Source organism: Schistocerca gregaria, chromosome X (assembly GCF_023897955.1).
Source record: "Schistocerca gregaria isolate iqSchGreg1 chromosome X, iqSchGreg1.2, whole genome shotgun sequence".
NCBI classification, from domain to species: Eukaryota; Metazoa; Arthropoda; class Insecta; order Orthoptera; family Acrididae; genus Schistocerca; species Schistocerca gregaria.
Window position 1 is genome coordinate 601972002 of NC_064931.1, and position 14384 is coordinate 601986385.

Genomic DNA, 14384 nt, shown 5'->3' on the forward strand with positions numbered 1-14384 from the left:
ACGTGGCACGGCTCTATGAGTGTATTTATCAATAGTCATTTTCTTATTTGGAGTTTTGATAATTATCTATGATTCGGATTTTACATGTGTGAAACTTATGAAATTGTTCAAGTGCGATAAAATATAATCGTAACTAGAAAAAGGTCTTGTATCTGTGACATGTTGTTCGCTTTGGGTTTAGTAGAGGTGTGAAGGCAACAGAGGCAGCTCTTGACTTTTATATTGTATGTGGGACGGGTGTTTTTGGGTAAAACACGTCAGAAAAAGATTTCTTTGTTTCCTGAAAGATCGCCCTGGCAAGAATAATTTTGCACATTCGGGAAGCCCCCATACAAGACATTCAGGATGGAGTGCGACCATTTAAGCGTTGTATGACATTTGTATTCAGTAGGCAAAGTTTTGAAGTCGGGAGCAATAGTACTGCATGCTCTAATTTAAAAAAAAAAAAAAAAATCACAGAGGTAACTCTTAGAGCATTTCTGCTTGATCGTCATCAGCTGGCTCTTCGAGAATTCCAATCCAGCATTCCTACTGGTGGCTAGTTAGTATGTCTTTATATTAACTTCTTATGAAGAATTAACTACTGAGGCCCAACAAAAAACATTAATTCGAGCAAATAGCAGTGTCAACATAATATTATGGCTCAAAAAGCGTGTTGTGCATTACGGAAACCTCCGCAGAGGAGAGAACACCGCAGCTGGTATTCTTTGCCAATAAGTAAGACATGTATTGGTCTCAGTGTATGAAAAACGACGTACAAAACTTCGTCACGTGTTGATACAACACGAGAATGCACTCTGCCGATTTCAAATGCATATGACACAGAGTGAAGCGCATTTTATTCAAACAACTGTGTCCAGTATATTTCAGAACAGTAGAAGCAACATTGCTGCAAGCTGATTGCTTAACAAACTGTAACATACAGAACCAGTGTAGTGACTGTCATTTCAATTGCACAACAGACGATTATTTGCTAGGCAAATGCCGGCAGTTGTGGCCAAGCGGTTCTAGGCGCTTCAGTCCGGAACCGCACGACCGCTACGGTAGCAGGTTCGAATCCTGCCTCGGGCACGGATGTGTGTGATGTCCTTAGGTTAGTTACGTTTAAGTAGTTCTAAGTTCTAGGGGACTAATGACCTCAGACATTAAGTCCCATAGTACTCAGAGCCATTTGAACCATTTGCTAGGCAAATATCTGCAAAACTTATGTATTTACCACAAGAATCAACTCTGTGCCTGTTTGGTGCTAATGAGACAGCTGTTAAGTATATTAGATTGAGCAGATTAACAGGTGTTTCCTTCTAATGTTAGGCGCGGGATTAGCAGAGCGGTCTAAGGCGCTGCAGTCATGGACTGTGTGGCTGGTCCCGGAGGAGGTACGAGTCCTCCCTCGGGCATGAGTGTGTATGTTTGTCCTTAGGATAATTTAGGATAAGTAGTATGTAAGCTTAGGGACTGATGGCCTTAACAGTGAAGTCCCATGAGATTTCACACACATCCCTTCTAATGTTAGGAGTTTTTGATTCCATTAATTGCTTACTCTTGAGGGTAACATGAAGCGGCATTTGAGGGCAGATGTTCGTAGTCACACATCAGTGCACAGCGTATGCTAGCTTGCAGCGCAGGATCATATAGGTAGATTTTAATAAGAGTTGGTGGTAATAAGAAGCAGCAACGCCACCACGTAGTCTTTACTTGGATAGGTTGGTTGGCTGGTTGATTTGGGGGAGGGGGCCAAACAGCGAGGTCATCGGTCCCGTCGGATGAGGGAAGGATGAGGTAGGAAATCGGCCGTGCCCCTTCAAAGGAACCATCCCGGCATTTGCCTGAAGCGATTTAGGGAAATCACGGAAAACCTAAATCAGGATGAACGGACGAGGGTTTTGAACCGTCGTCCTCCCGAATGCGACTCCAGTGTGCTAACCACTGAACCACCTCGCTCGCTGCTTAGGTAGGCAGCGTTAGATTATGTGCATAACCACTAGTGTCATTCAGAACAGGTCGATCGTGTACCACTACCACACTTTCTGAGCGCCTATACCATTCTGATCATAAGGTTTCTTACTATCATCTACTGGAGATGGTTACAATATAATTGCTGCTGATGCTTTGCCAAGAAAAGCGAAAAGCGTCTTTTGAATGAGAATTTCCATTTGCAGTACGCCTTGAGTTCTTGCAGTTTTATCTTAATTAATGCCCGATAGTTTCTCTCACTAACCGGTCCTTTCGGACATCAGTATATTCGTATGAGAGTTACCAAAGTGAAATTGCTGGAACATGCGACTGCCTTAAATAATACTCCATTATGGCTTGAATATGTCTCGGGAAGCGGCGTTAATTTGATTTTCAGTCTATCTCAAAATGTTCAAATGTGTGCGAAATCTTATGGGCCTTAACTGCTAGGGTCATCAATCCCTAAGCTTACACACTACTTAACCTAAATTATCTGAAGGACAAACACACACACACATGCCCTATGGAGGACTCGAACCTCTGCCGGGACCAGCCACACAGTCCATCAGTCCACCTCTTCATGACTTACTGAAAGATGTCTGGAATACTCTGATACTGGTGCTCCCCGCCGCATCAGTTCTGCAAAGTGTTGTGGCAGCTGTCAGACAGTGCTGAATGCAGACATACACAAAGGTCTTCACTGCTATAGGGGCTACTCTCCTTTTCAAAATGTTCCCATGACTGTAATTTGTAACTTGGGGTCCGCAAGTCCGTCAGTAAGAATCTGTGAGATGCGGTAATGCATGAAAGGGAAGAGACTGTCAATTTTTGTGACACTTCCGATAAGTAAATGATATGTATCTGGTGTCATATTACGCTTCAGAATCCTAAAACGTTTATTTTCTCACTTCATATTAAAGAAAATGCCATTATTTGAGAGGAATGCGGGCCAGGGTGGCCGAGCGGTTCTAGGCGCTACAGTCTGGAACCGCGCCACCGATACGGTCGCATGTTCGAATCCTGCCTCGGGCATAGATGAGTGTGATGTCTTTAGGTTAGTTAGGTTTAAGTAGTTCTAAGTTTTAGGGGACTGATAACCTTAGAAGTTAAGTCCCACAGTGCCCAGAGCCATTTGAACCATTTGAGAGGAATAAATAAATCACATGCTTCTCAAAAATGGTTCAAATGGCTCTGAGCACTATGGGACTTAACATCTATGGTCATCAGTCCCCTAGAACTTAGAACTACTTAAACCTAACTAACCTAAGGACATCACACAATACCCAGTCATCACGAGGCAGAGAAAATCCTTGTCCCCGCCGGGAATCGAACCCGGGAACCCGGGCGCGGGAAACGAGAACGCTGCGGCACGATCACGAGCTGCGGACTTCAGACTTCTCAGAAAGTATTTCCTTGTGGAGTACTATCAAGCGCAGAAAAGCTCGTTAGTTCTTTTTGTGTATTGCACAGATTTTGGTATCACCTCATCTTATTTTGTGAGAAGGTCCAGCCGGCCGCGGTGGTCTCGCGGTTCTAGGCACGCAGTCCGGAACCATGAGACTGCTACGGTCGCAGGTTCGAATCCTGCCTTGGGCATGGATGTGTGTGATGTCCTTAGGTTAGTTAGGTTTAAGTAGTTCTAAGTTCTAGGGGACTGATGACCACAGCAGTTGAGTCCCATAGTGCTCAGAGCCATTTGAACCATTTTTTGAGAAGGTCCTCTTTTTCTTGAGGTCAAAAGAGAGTGGACAGTATCACCGATTAAGCTACTGACGACTAACGACACGATATGGTTCCACTTGCTTCTTCGTAAATGCGAATGGAATATCACTTTGGCTACTCGAAGAACGTGCAGATAACGATGTCAGCACGCTACATACAGGGCCACGATAATGTCTTTCTGTTTGTCTGAGAGTCTACCGCGGTGTACGTCGGTCAGCCAACATAAACACATTGGCCAGTGTTTACTGCTGCACTTGTCGCAAGTGACGATCTCAAGAGAGCTCTGTGCATGCTAAATGCACAGACGTAATACTCCCTCGAAGAACGTAAGCAACGTAACATGCTGGAAACAGTTGAGTAAAAATTAATTTTAAAACTTGCTGTCGCTTTTAAAACTCTGCACACGGATACCTGATGCATTTTTTTTTACTTCTCTTGTAAACACAAAATTGACACAAAAACATAAACACACACACATACACAGCCAGTATGTCCAATGATAGAGACGACTAATTTCTGTTCGACAACATATGCAGTAATCCACTCCTCAGCTGCAGTCAACTGGGAGAGAATTCTGAGTTTCAAATGGTTCAAATGGCCCTGAGCACTATGGTACTTAACATCTGAGGTCATCAGTCCCCTAGTACTGAGAATTACTTAAACCTAACTAACCTAATGACATGACACACTTCCATGCACGAGACAGGATTCGAACCTGCGACCATAGCGGTCGCACGGTTCCAGACTGAAGCGCCTCGGCCACACCTGCCGGCTTCTGAGTTTCCTGGCAATGTACGAACTGTGAGAAGGAGACTGGAAGATAATGGACTTTTATGCCGAAGAGCTGCTATAAAGGAGCACTTGACTGTTTATCATACAAAAAGCATATCACACGATACCGCACCACAGTAACTGCTGCAAAACGGTTTCCTACACAGCTATGTTGTCGGGCACGACACACACAGCTATACTTCAGTAAAAGGCACCACTGGACGTTGATTTCTGGTCACCCACTGGCACCCCCTCCCCCCAAATACTCCAATAGCCACTCCGGCAGCGAACAGTGAACAAAACAGATCTACGTTATGTTGGATTAAGATAATTTATGTTTATGTAACAGTTTTCTGTAGGCATGAGCTCCTGGTGATGCGTTGTAATACGTTAAACTAAACATAACATAAATAATTAAATTGCTTCTCTCCGCATTAGTCTGTACTACACCAATGAGAGAATTTTAACCTTCTGTATTCCTCAGTAGCACAGAGCTACTAAAACTGTAACCATAGGCTCAAATCCCGCTGGACGACGGTTCAATCCCGCGTCCGGCCTACCCAAATCCCGCTGGAATAGCATATTTAGCCAGAATTTTTCCTCTTCCTCTACTTGGACGGATGCCCAGTCAGAAAGGCTGATAAAAAACTTGTTAATTTAGGTATAAGTCAACGTTCGGTGTCATAATTTATGAGACATCCACAGTGAGTGTGACGGGTGGGGGAGGAAGTGGGCGTGAACGATGGTGTGGTAGACCATAAGACTTGTTTATTGCCCCGGCTATGGCGTGACAGTCCTGCGACAGAAATTAAGTCGTTGGCAGTAGGATGCGAGCATAGAGCATTCTGCAGTGATTAACTGACATATACTAGGACTGTGTTGTGTGCAGGGTGAAGGGTTAATGGTGTTGATGCTATTGTGAATTGAGCAATTCTGTCACAGCTAGAAATTAAGTATGGCATATAATCTGATGTAGTGGCAATTCAGCATCATATCGATAGTCTGTGTAAATTCTAGAACCGTCTGCCCATCAGTGCCGTCGTCGTAGAACTCTATAATTCTCGTATGAGTGTTGTGGTAGCCTAGAGCCGTCATTAATATTAAAACTTTAGGGGCTAAATTAATAAAACACTGCGCAAGCTATGCATAGAATCTCAGCACCACATTCATCTTGGTGAACCTGTTGGTATTTCAGGTTCTCCCTCTGTTTTAAGCTTACTGCACGTTAAAAACCTCTTCAGTGTAGCCGCTTTTCGCTTTTATTGAGAAAGCATCAGTAGCCGATACATTTTAACCATAACGAATAGATGATACGTATCTTTCTTTTAGTATTTATGGACCGAATGGCAGTTTTACTCAAGGATGACTTATTCTAGACATTACTGTCAGCGTTTTGTGTTCTTTGTCCCACTTTCTGATAACAACTGCTCCTTCTCCTTTTGCGTTAGCAGAAGGTAGAATCGAAGTTATACTACATACCTTCGTTAGCTTAATTTTCAACGGAATTTTGAGCTTGCATTTTCTGTCATTTCTTACAGTTTCATGCACACTAACCTTTCCTGAGTCGGAACTTCGTGTTATTCGTAGCTTGAGAGATCTCTCTGTGGATGTTCCATCTTGCAATCGATGCTGTGTTGTCTCTTCATTTGTGTGGCTGTCTTTCATGAATAGTGCCACTGACATCGAACTGAAGAAAAATATTTTCCAGATCTGTTGTTACAAAATAGATCTGTAACTACTCATAACATTTACAGTATAACTACTTGAGATGTTGGAAAAAGTCTAGTGATGAGATTTTTAGTTTCAGTACACTTATGACAGGAGCCGGCCGGTGTGGCCGAGCGGTTCTAGGCGCTTCAGTTCGGAACCGTGAGACTGCTACGGTCGCAGATTCGAATCCTGTCTCGGGCATGGATGTGTGTGATGTCCTTAGTTAGGTTTAGGTAGTTCTAAGTTCTAGGGGACTGATGACCGCAGATGTTAAGTCCCATAGTGCTCAGAGCCATTTGAACCATTTTGAACTTATGACAGGAAAACACAAATAATTCTGACAGTTAATGATTGGTGTTGTTTAGTTTGCAGTCGGCGCATCTGAGTATTATTAGTGACGACGCTATACTCCCTAAACGCAAATAAGACTCATTGACATATACCTTGTATACTTCGGCGGTCGGCCGCCACGTGTTTGACACATGAACTGTACACACTTCCTACTCCTCCCAAGGCTGGTATTCTTCCTGCTAGAAGTGTAACTGAATGTTGGGAACAACGGAGGTTATTATTGGCAACTCAGTGACCGACGAGTTACTTCCTGGCTTACATAAAATTAACCCACAGAATTCACTTGATACATTCGTATCATTTACATTAAATAATCTAAGTAATTTTCATGTAAAATGTGAAATAAAGTTATCAATTTATGGTTTTGAGTCCACGAAAGTCATTCGACGTGGAAACGGCAATTCATCTCGTCTTCTACGTTGCGACCTTATATGACCTAGCCAGCAATGGAGCAATAAGGGAGTGTATAAGACTGCAGTATTCCACTAGCAGTGAGGTAACTTGTTTGCCTGAGAACTGGGGCTGCTTTGGTTCCAGCTTCCAGTCTCGCTGAAGTGTTCATTTTTAGCCATTTCGTGACAGGCCTATGAGCAGTCAGATCGAAAATCAACGAGGAAACTTTATTTAATTCATTTATGTAATGCCACAGTTCCATACTACTTCATTGTGAGAAAGGGAAATAAGCAAACACAGACCATTTTTAAGTGCAGTATGAGTGATATCTTACTAATTTGTGCTGATATAGGCACACTCTTGTTACAGATACTTTATGTTTTAGTAAAATAGACTTTCGTCATAAGGATCTCATGCTGACATGAATTTCATTTTAATTAGTGTAGAGCATATTTCAATGTCATTGTCGTTATTTTATTGGACACGACAGTAAACATAAAAGAGAAATTAATCATCAGCAGTATACGTGCCACGTTCACCTGGTCGGAGACGTCTGACATAGGCGGCAGACTGCGTACAGCCGATAGCCGGTAGCTGCTGTGGCGAGAGGAAACTCTCGAGCGTGAACTATCCTCATCTTGAAGCAGCCACGAGTTGTTTCTCGGAAATATTTCTGAAACGTTTTGCTGCTATAGGTCGCTTAGGAAATGAAACGAACTATGTTTGAGATTTCATCAGAATTATAACCTTAGCAGATATTCTATATGCGATTTAAAGAAACTAGGAAATGGAGTGCACTCGAACGCGTGACTTTATGTTTAGACAGCACGAAGCTTATTGACTTCCTACCTCCCCCTCAGTCCGTCCTTATGCTCGACAATATTCAGCCTTCACGGCCTGTCTTAACTGCCTTTAACGTTCTTCTCTGGAATCGTAAACTAATACATTACATCTTCAATCTTGACATTGAAAATCAATAAATAAATCTTCTTCTCTTAACAGAGAATCCAGTAACCTTAACACAAAATTACTTTTTTTCATTGTTTTTATTCTTCCTTGTTGTAGCTTCTGCCGATATTACAGTTCTCCAAGGCATCGTGACTTGTCAACAACACAAATTTTTGAGCCAGATTAATTAAAATGATGCACACTTCGTGTCAACTCTCATAACTAAAGTGCACCAACCAAACGTTACCTCTTCCTTATGGTAAAGTATGAAGTAAAAAATTTTGAACCTAAGCTTTTAATTTCGAACTCTTTTTTTTATTATGGTGCTCTTCCGTTGTATATTGTATATACTCTGCTATACTCGCATTTTTTGTCCTCGTTGCAAAATGAGCGAACTGACTTTCAGCATGAGCAATAGCCACATGAGTAGCTTTGCATCACTGTGATGACGTTTTACGTCACTTGCATTAGGAGTTATTAAGTTCTCATACTAACCTACACACGGCATCTACGAAACTAATAGAACTAATGAAACCTATCAAAAAACCTACTGTGTCACTTTCAATGAGTTTATATTCTTCATAACTCCATTCATGATATTCAAAGTCAGATGGACTGTCTGCACTTCCATCGAAGATGCACTGCACCTCTTTCACTCGGTACATAATTTCTTTTTCATGGGAAAATTGTGACAACACAGACCATATCATACTATGCCGTAACTCAAAGATGCGCGGTTGGTAGAATGGTGTAGAGGCTAATACTGCGCGTTTTTAATTTGCAGTTTGGGGGTTCGAATCCTGGCATTTCCAAGGATTTTTGTTTGTGGTAAGTGTTATTAGCTTAGAAGGACCACGAGAATTATTAAGTGTTCATAATTTTAATGTATTCAGAACTGACGATGTAGTGGATTCAAATGCTTGGCTTTATTCCCACGTCGCTGGTCTTACAACACTTTTTCACTTCATGTATTGTGATTTTTCCTTGGCATTAAACGAAAATATCTCCTTTGTGCTTTTGTCTGTACTGATGTTCACTCTGCGTATAAATAAAGAGAACACAAATTAATATGATGCTTATCCTTCGGCTGTCAATCATTTTGTATTTTTAGCAGTAACATACCCCTTAGAAGTTAATCTCGTTCACAACTAACGATTTCCACTGCTACGTGAACGCAACTTCTGATACCTCTTAGGCAGAATTTAATGCAGTGCTATCAGACGAGAAGATCGACCTGGCTCAGACTACGCAAACTTTGTTTTTAAACCTTTTCCTACCTGGACAATAAGCTTTTCTTATTCGGTAAATTTGTGAACGTTGCTCCTTAAGATGTCCTAAGGTTAAACAAATTTCATTCACCTATGACGACGTTAAAAGAAATCTTCTTAACAGCACTAAATAGCGGTAGGTGAAGCGATTACTGGCCGCAATATGCCGTATTTCGCTGCTTGTAAGGGAAAAATCATATGGAGCAGAACATTAGTCCCCCAGAAGGAAAGGCGGAACGAAGTGAAACCTCTCATGTTGGGAGATCATGTGACTTTTATGTCAGTGATTACAAAATCAAGTAGAACGAATAATGAAGTTAGCAGGACAAGCACATTGTTGGTGTCAGTATGAAATTGCAGTACCTGCGACCTGAAATTATGCAGAGCCACGAATATACAGAAATGGAAGATACGGCACTGCTAAATTCTGCAATTCATATGCAATTCTTGCTCAGGAAACTACTGTTACAGTATAGAGCCCAATAAGTCAATATTTTCTGGCGAGAAAGAACGTTGCGAAACAGTTTTCGCTGCATCAGTTTACGGAAACTGGTGTTCCACAGAGCTAGAATTTCTGGTTGACAACTAAGTGTAAGACCTCTGAGTCGGATGTGAGTTCTGGAACGCTGAAATATTTCTCTACGTTGTTCAAGTGGATACTACAGTTAGAGTAACTCAGCGAAACTATGAACTGGGGCCACGCAGAACGAGTTTATTGCAGCCGAAAGCAGCCGATGTTCTGCAATATTTTATTCCTTGTTCTACTTCAAATAGCTGACGTCGACCAAGTCATCTGGAGAGAATGATCATGACATTTAACAGAAGACATTAACATCCTCTGGCCTTGAACGTGGCCTTTACCGACAGTCTTATCATTTTACGAGCGTCGTTGCTAAGCGCAAGTAAATGAAGTAATGCAACGCAGTTGCTATTATGAAGTATCGTCTTCGCCAGTGAATTTAGTTTTAATGTAATCTACGAATAATTGGAGATGTCCTGTATTAACTTGAAAAGTATCCCCTAGACTAGGAAGAACTCGATCACTACTTTTACAGTCCACTTGCAACAAAACGCCACAACCATTTGCTGAGAACTAAATATTTGACTGTTTTGGCAACTGCTTCTAAAAAGGCCAAGAAGTGTTAAATGCTTCCTTCAAGCACACGTGTAGCAGCAATAGAATGAAGAAATTAATAGCGAAAATGGCAGTAATAATCGAAGTATTTGGTAACTTCATACTCTGCAACGCTGTTTCTGGAACTAAGAAATTTCTTGAAACAGTGAAAAATTGAAAATGGCTTCGGATCGAGGTTGTGATGGCTAAAAGAGTCTTTAAATTCCTCTCACATAAGGCTGGCATAATATCCGTGTCAGAAGCGTGCTGATAATTAACCACTAAATGGAGGACTGAATTTTTTTTCACCATGTCCAATTTGTAAGCTAAACGCATCATGCGTTAAGACCCAGTGAGGAAGGTAGCACCTTTGGGCTTCAGTTGTCTGCTGGGTTGATCCTATGTTCATAGTTTGAGGTACGAATTCTATTCCCACTTTCAGCGTGTATTTTAAACCCACACGAACATATTTCCTTCACCTCTAGTTTAGAACATCAGGTTGCACCATACTTCAGAATCCGCATTATAAACATAATATTTTTTCACTACCAACTGAGTCAGCGCCGGTTTAGGTTGGGCCATAGCAGAGGCGGAAGTCGCAGCAACCAGAAATTCTGTTGCCAGTAAGCTTCCTTACACTAGAAACTTTATCTCGTTTAATGAGTCAATGGTCATTTAAGGTCACAGGGCGCTTATTTTATTTGAACTTGAGACGCTGAAAAATGTGATGCTGGGCTAGGATTCGAATTCGGATTTCCTCTTTCGTGGTATCTGACACACACAGAACGATATAGTTCGATCATTTCGTTGTTTTCCCCAAGATTGCAGACTCCTCTGAGTATCCATGAAAGGCAGATACATAGGTTCTAATCCTGGTCCAGCACAAAAACATTCATTTCTTGCCGTAGCATATGCACACCGGACTACAAGTGATAAACAATTTTGATTTTTAATGTCTCTTCATGAATCGTCAACAACAATGATAGATCCCATTATTTGGATTCAAACATGCACACATCTCACTACTAGTGAGCAACGAATTCAGGGATAGAAAACAACGGCGGGTTCGATTTCCGGTCAGGCAAAAAAATAATAATAATAATAAATAAATAAATAAAAAATTGTATACTCAATTCAAATTAAATCATCTCGCTGCTGGTGAAAAATATTTTTATCTAACATCTGATTTTACTTAGTTAACAATCTGATTACGTGCTGAGTTCGAGTCAGCGTCGCAAAATTTTTCATGAAGACACTTCGTTTTAAACACGTGCAATCTTCATTACTTGAAATTATATTAAATGTCTTTCGTAGTTAGTTAACAGGATTCCAGGCAGAGCACAAAAATTTTCAAGTTAGAGATTTGTGAACTGATACTGGTGAAAACTTCAATATTTCACGACTCTTTGTGCCTAGTCACCAATGACGAAAGTTGCTGTGAACGAGTCTCGGACAGCCATGGAAGCTTTGGTTACTTACAATGGGATACGGGCTTGGTTTCAATCTAGGTCCACAACAAAAAAGTTCGTCATGTCCTTTAAAGTTGAAAAATGTGCCCATGTAATTGCCCAGTCATGAGTACAGAGAGATTTCTGGTTGTATGGTGTTAATTTTAAGGTTTCCATAGAGTACTTGCCGCTGTTATCGCGTAGCTTTTAACTGGGTAGTTCAATATCCGGTGTATGACCAACGAGTCGTATCAGCAACGACGTTTCACAGGTGTGGGAAAACCTTTTAAGGAGTCTTTCCACAAAATATTTACTTTTGCCTAAAGATTTCTGGAATGACTTATATGATGGAGTTAAATTCTCATGAATGTGACAGTGATTTTTAAATGACACTTTAATAAACTTAAGTTTACAAGCGTTAAGAACTGTCTCATTTCTAATGATGCGGTTGCTAGTATTTCCAATATTGTAGCGATGATGTACGTCTTGAATGATTACTTTAAATAACAGTGTTCTATAGTGATCAGCTGTGGTATCCATTTCGTATAATCAAAAGGCTGTACTGAAAAGACATCAGAGGACCTGCAACACCGATGCGTTATGTGGACTGCATCAAATCAGGCGAAACGCAATTCAGGTCATTCGGATACTTTTGGGTATGATAGCACACAAACCATCTGACAGCGACTGTTTGCTGAGGACGCTGTAATGTACGGGAAAGTGACGTCGTTGAGGAGGCTAAATGATAACATAAGATAGAACTTGTGTCTGGTGTGATGAAAAGCAGCTTGCTCTGAATGTGTAAAAATGTAGGTTAATACTGTCGATTAAGAAAAACAATCCAGCAGTGTTCGAATACAGTATTAGTGATGTGCTTCTTGGCACAGTAACTTTCATTAAGTATCTGGGCGTAACGCTGCAAAGAGATATGAAATGAAACTAGCGCGTCGTCCGCGGTGGCCGAGCGCTTCTAGGCGCTTCAGTCTGGAACCGCGCGACTGCTACAGTCGCAGGTTCGAATCCTGCCTCGAGCATGGATGTGTGTGATGTCCGTAGGTTAGTTAGGTTTAAGTAGTTCTAATTTCTAGGGGACTGATGACCTTAGACGTTAAGTCCCATAGTGCTCAGAGCCATTTGAACAATTTTGATTAAAGGAAGTCGTAGAAAAAATTAAGAGGGGTTCTGGTGTATTTGTTACCGGTAAGTGCGATCAACACGCGATTATAACAGAAATGGTATGTGAACAAAAGAGGGAGTCCCTGAAAAGAGGAAGGTATTCTTTTTGATAAGCACTATTGGGAAAATTTAGATAATCAGCATTTGCGACAGACTGCAAAACGATCCTACAGGCGTCAAGGTAAATTTCGCCTAAAGATCACGAAGAGAAGATAGGAGAAATTAGGGCTCTTACGGAGGCATGTAGTTCTTCTTCCCTCGCTCTGTTTGTTGTTGTTGTTGTTGTTGTCTTCAGTCCAGAGTGGTTTGATGCAGCTCTCCATGCTACTCTATCCTGTGCAAGCTGCTTCATCTCCCAGTACCTACTGCAACCCACATCCTTCTGCATCTGCTTAGTGTACTCATCTCTCGGTCTCCCTCTACGATTTTTACCCTCCACGCTGCCCTCCAATGCTAAATTTGTGATCCCTTGATGCCTCAAAACATGTCCTACCAACCGATCCCTTCTTCTAGTCAAGTTGTGCCACAAACTTCTCTTCTCCCCAATCCTATTCAATACCTCCTCATTAGTTACGTGATCTATCCACCTCATCTTCAGTATTCTTCTGTAGCACCACAATTCGAAAGCTTCTATTCTCTTCTTGTCCAAACTAGTTATCGTCCATGTTTCACTTCCATACATGGCTACACTCCAAACAAATACTTTCAGAAACGACTTCCTGATACATAAATCTATATTCGATGTTAACAAATTTCTCTTCTTCAGAAACGCTTTCCTTGCCATTGCCAGTCTACATTTTATATCCTCTCTACTTCGACCATCATCAGTTATTTTACTTCCTAAATAGCAAAACTCCTTTACTACTTTAAGTGTCTCATTTCCTAATCTAATTCCCCCAGCATCACCCGATTTAATTTGACTACATTCCATTATCCTCGTTTTGCTTTTGTTAATGTTCATCTTATATCCTCCTTTCAAGACACTGTCCATTCCGTTCAACTGCTCTTCCAAGTCCTTTGCTGTCTCTGACAGAATTACAATGTCATCGGCGAACCTCAAAGTTTTTACTTCATCTCCATGAATTTTAATACCTACTCCAAATTTTTCTTTTGTTTCCTTTACTGCTTGCTCAATATACAGATTGAATAACATCGGGGAGAGGCAACAACCCTGTCTCACTCCTTTCCCAACCACTGCTTCCCTTTCATGCCCCTCGACTCTTATTACTGCCATCTGGTTTCTGTACAAATTATAAATAGCCTTTCGCTCCCTGTATTTTACCCCTGCCACCTTTAGAATTTGAAAAAGGGTATTCCAGTCAACATTGTCAAAAGCTTTCTCTAAGTCTACAAATGCTAGAAACGTAGGTTTGCCTTTTCTTAATCTTTCTTCTAAGATAAGTCGTAAGGTCAGTGTTGCCTCACGTGTTCCAACATTTCGACGGAATCCAAACTGATCCTCCCCGAGGTCTGCATCTACCAGTTTCTCCATTCGTCTGTAAAGAATTCGCGTTAGTATTTTGCAGCCGT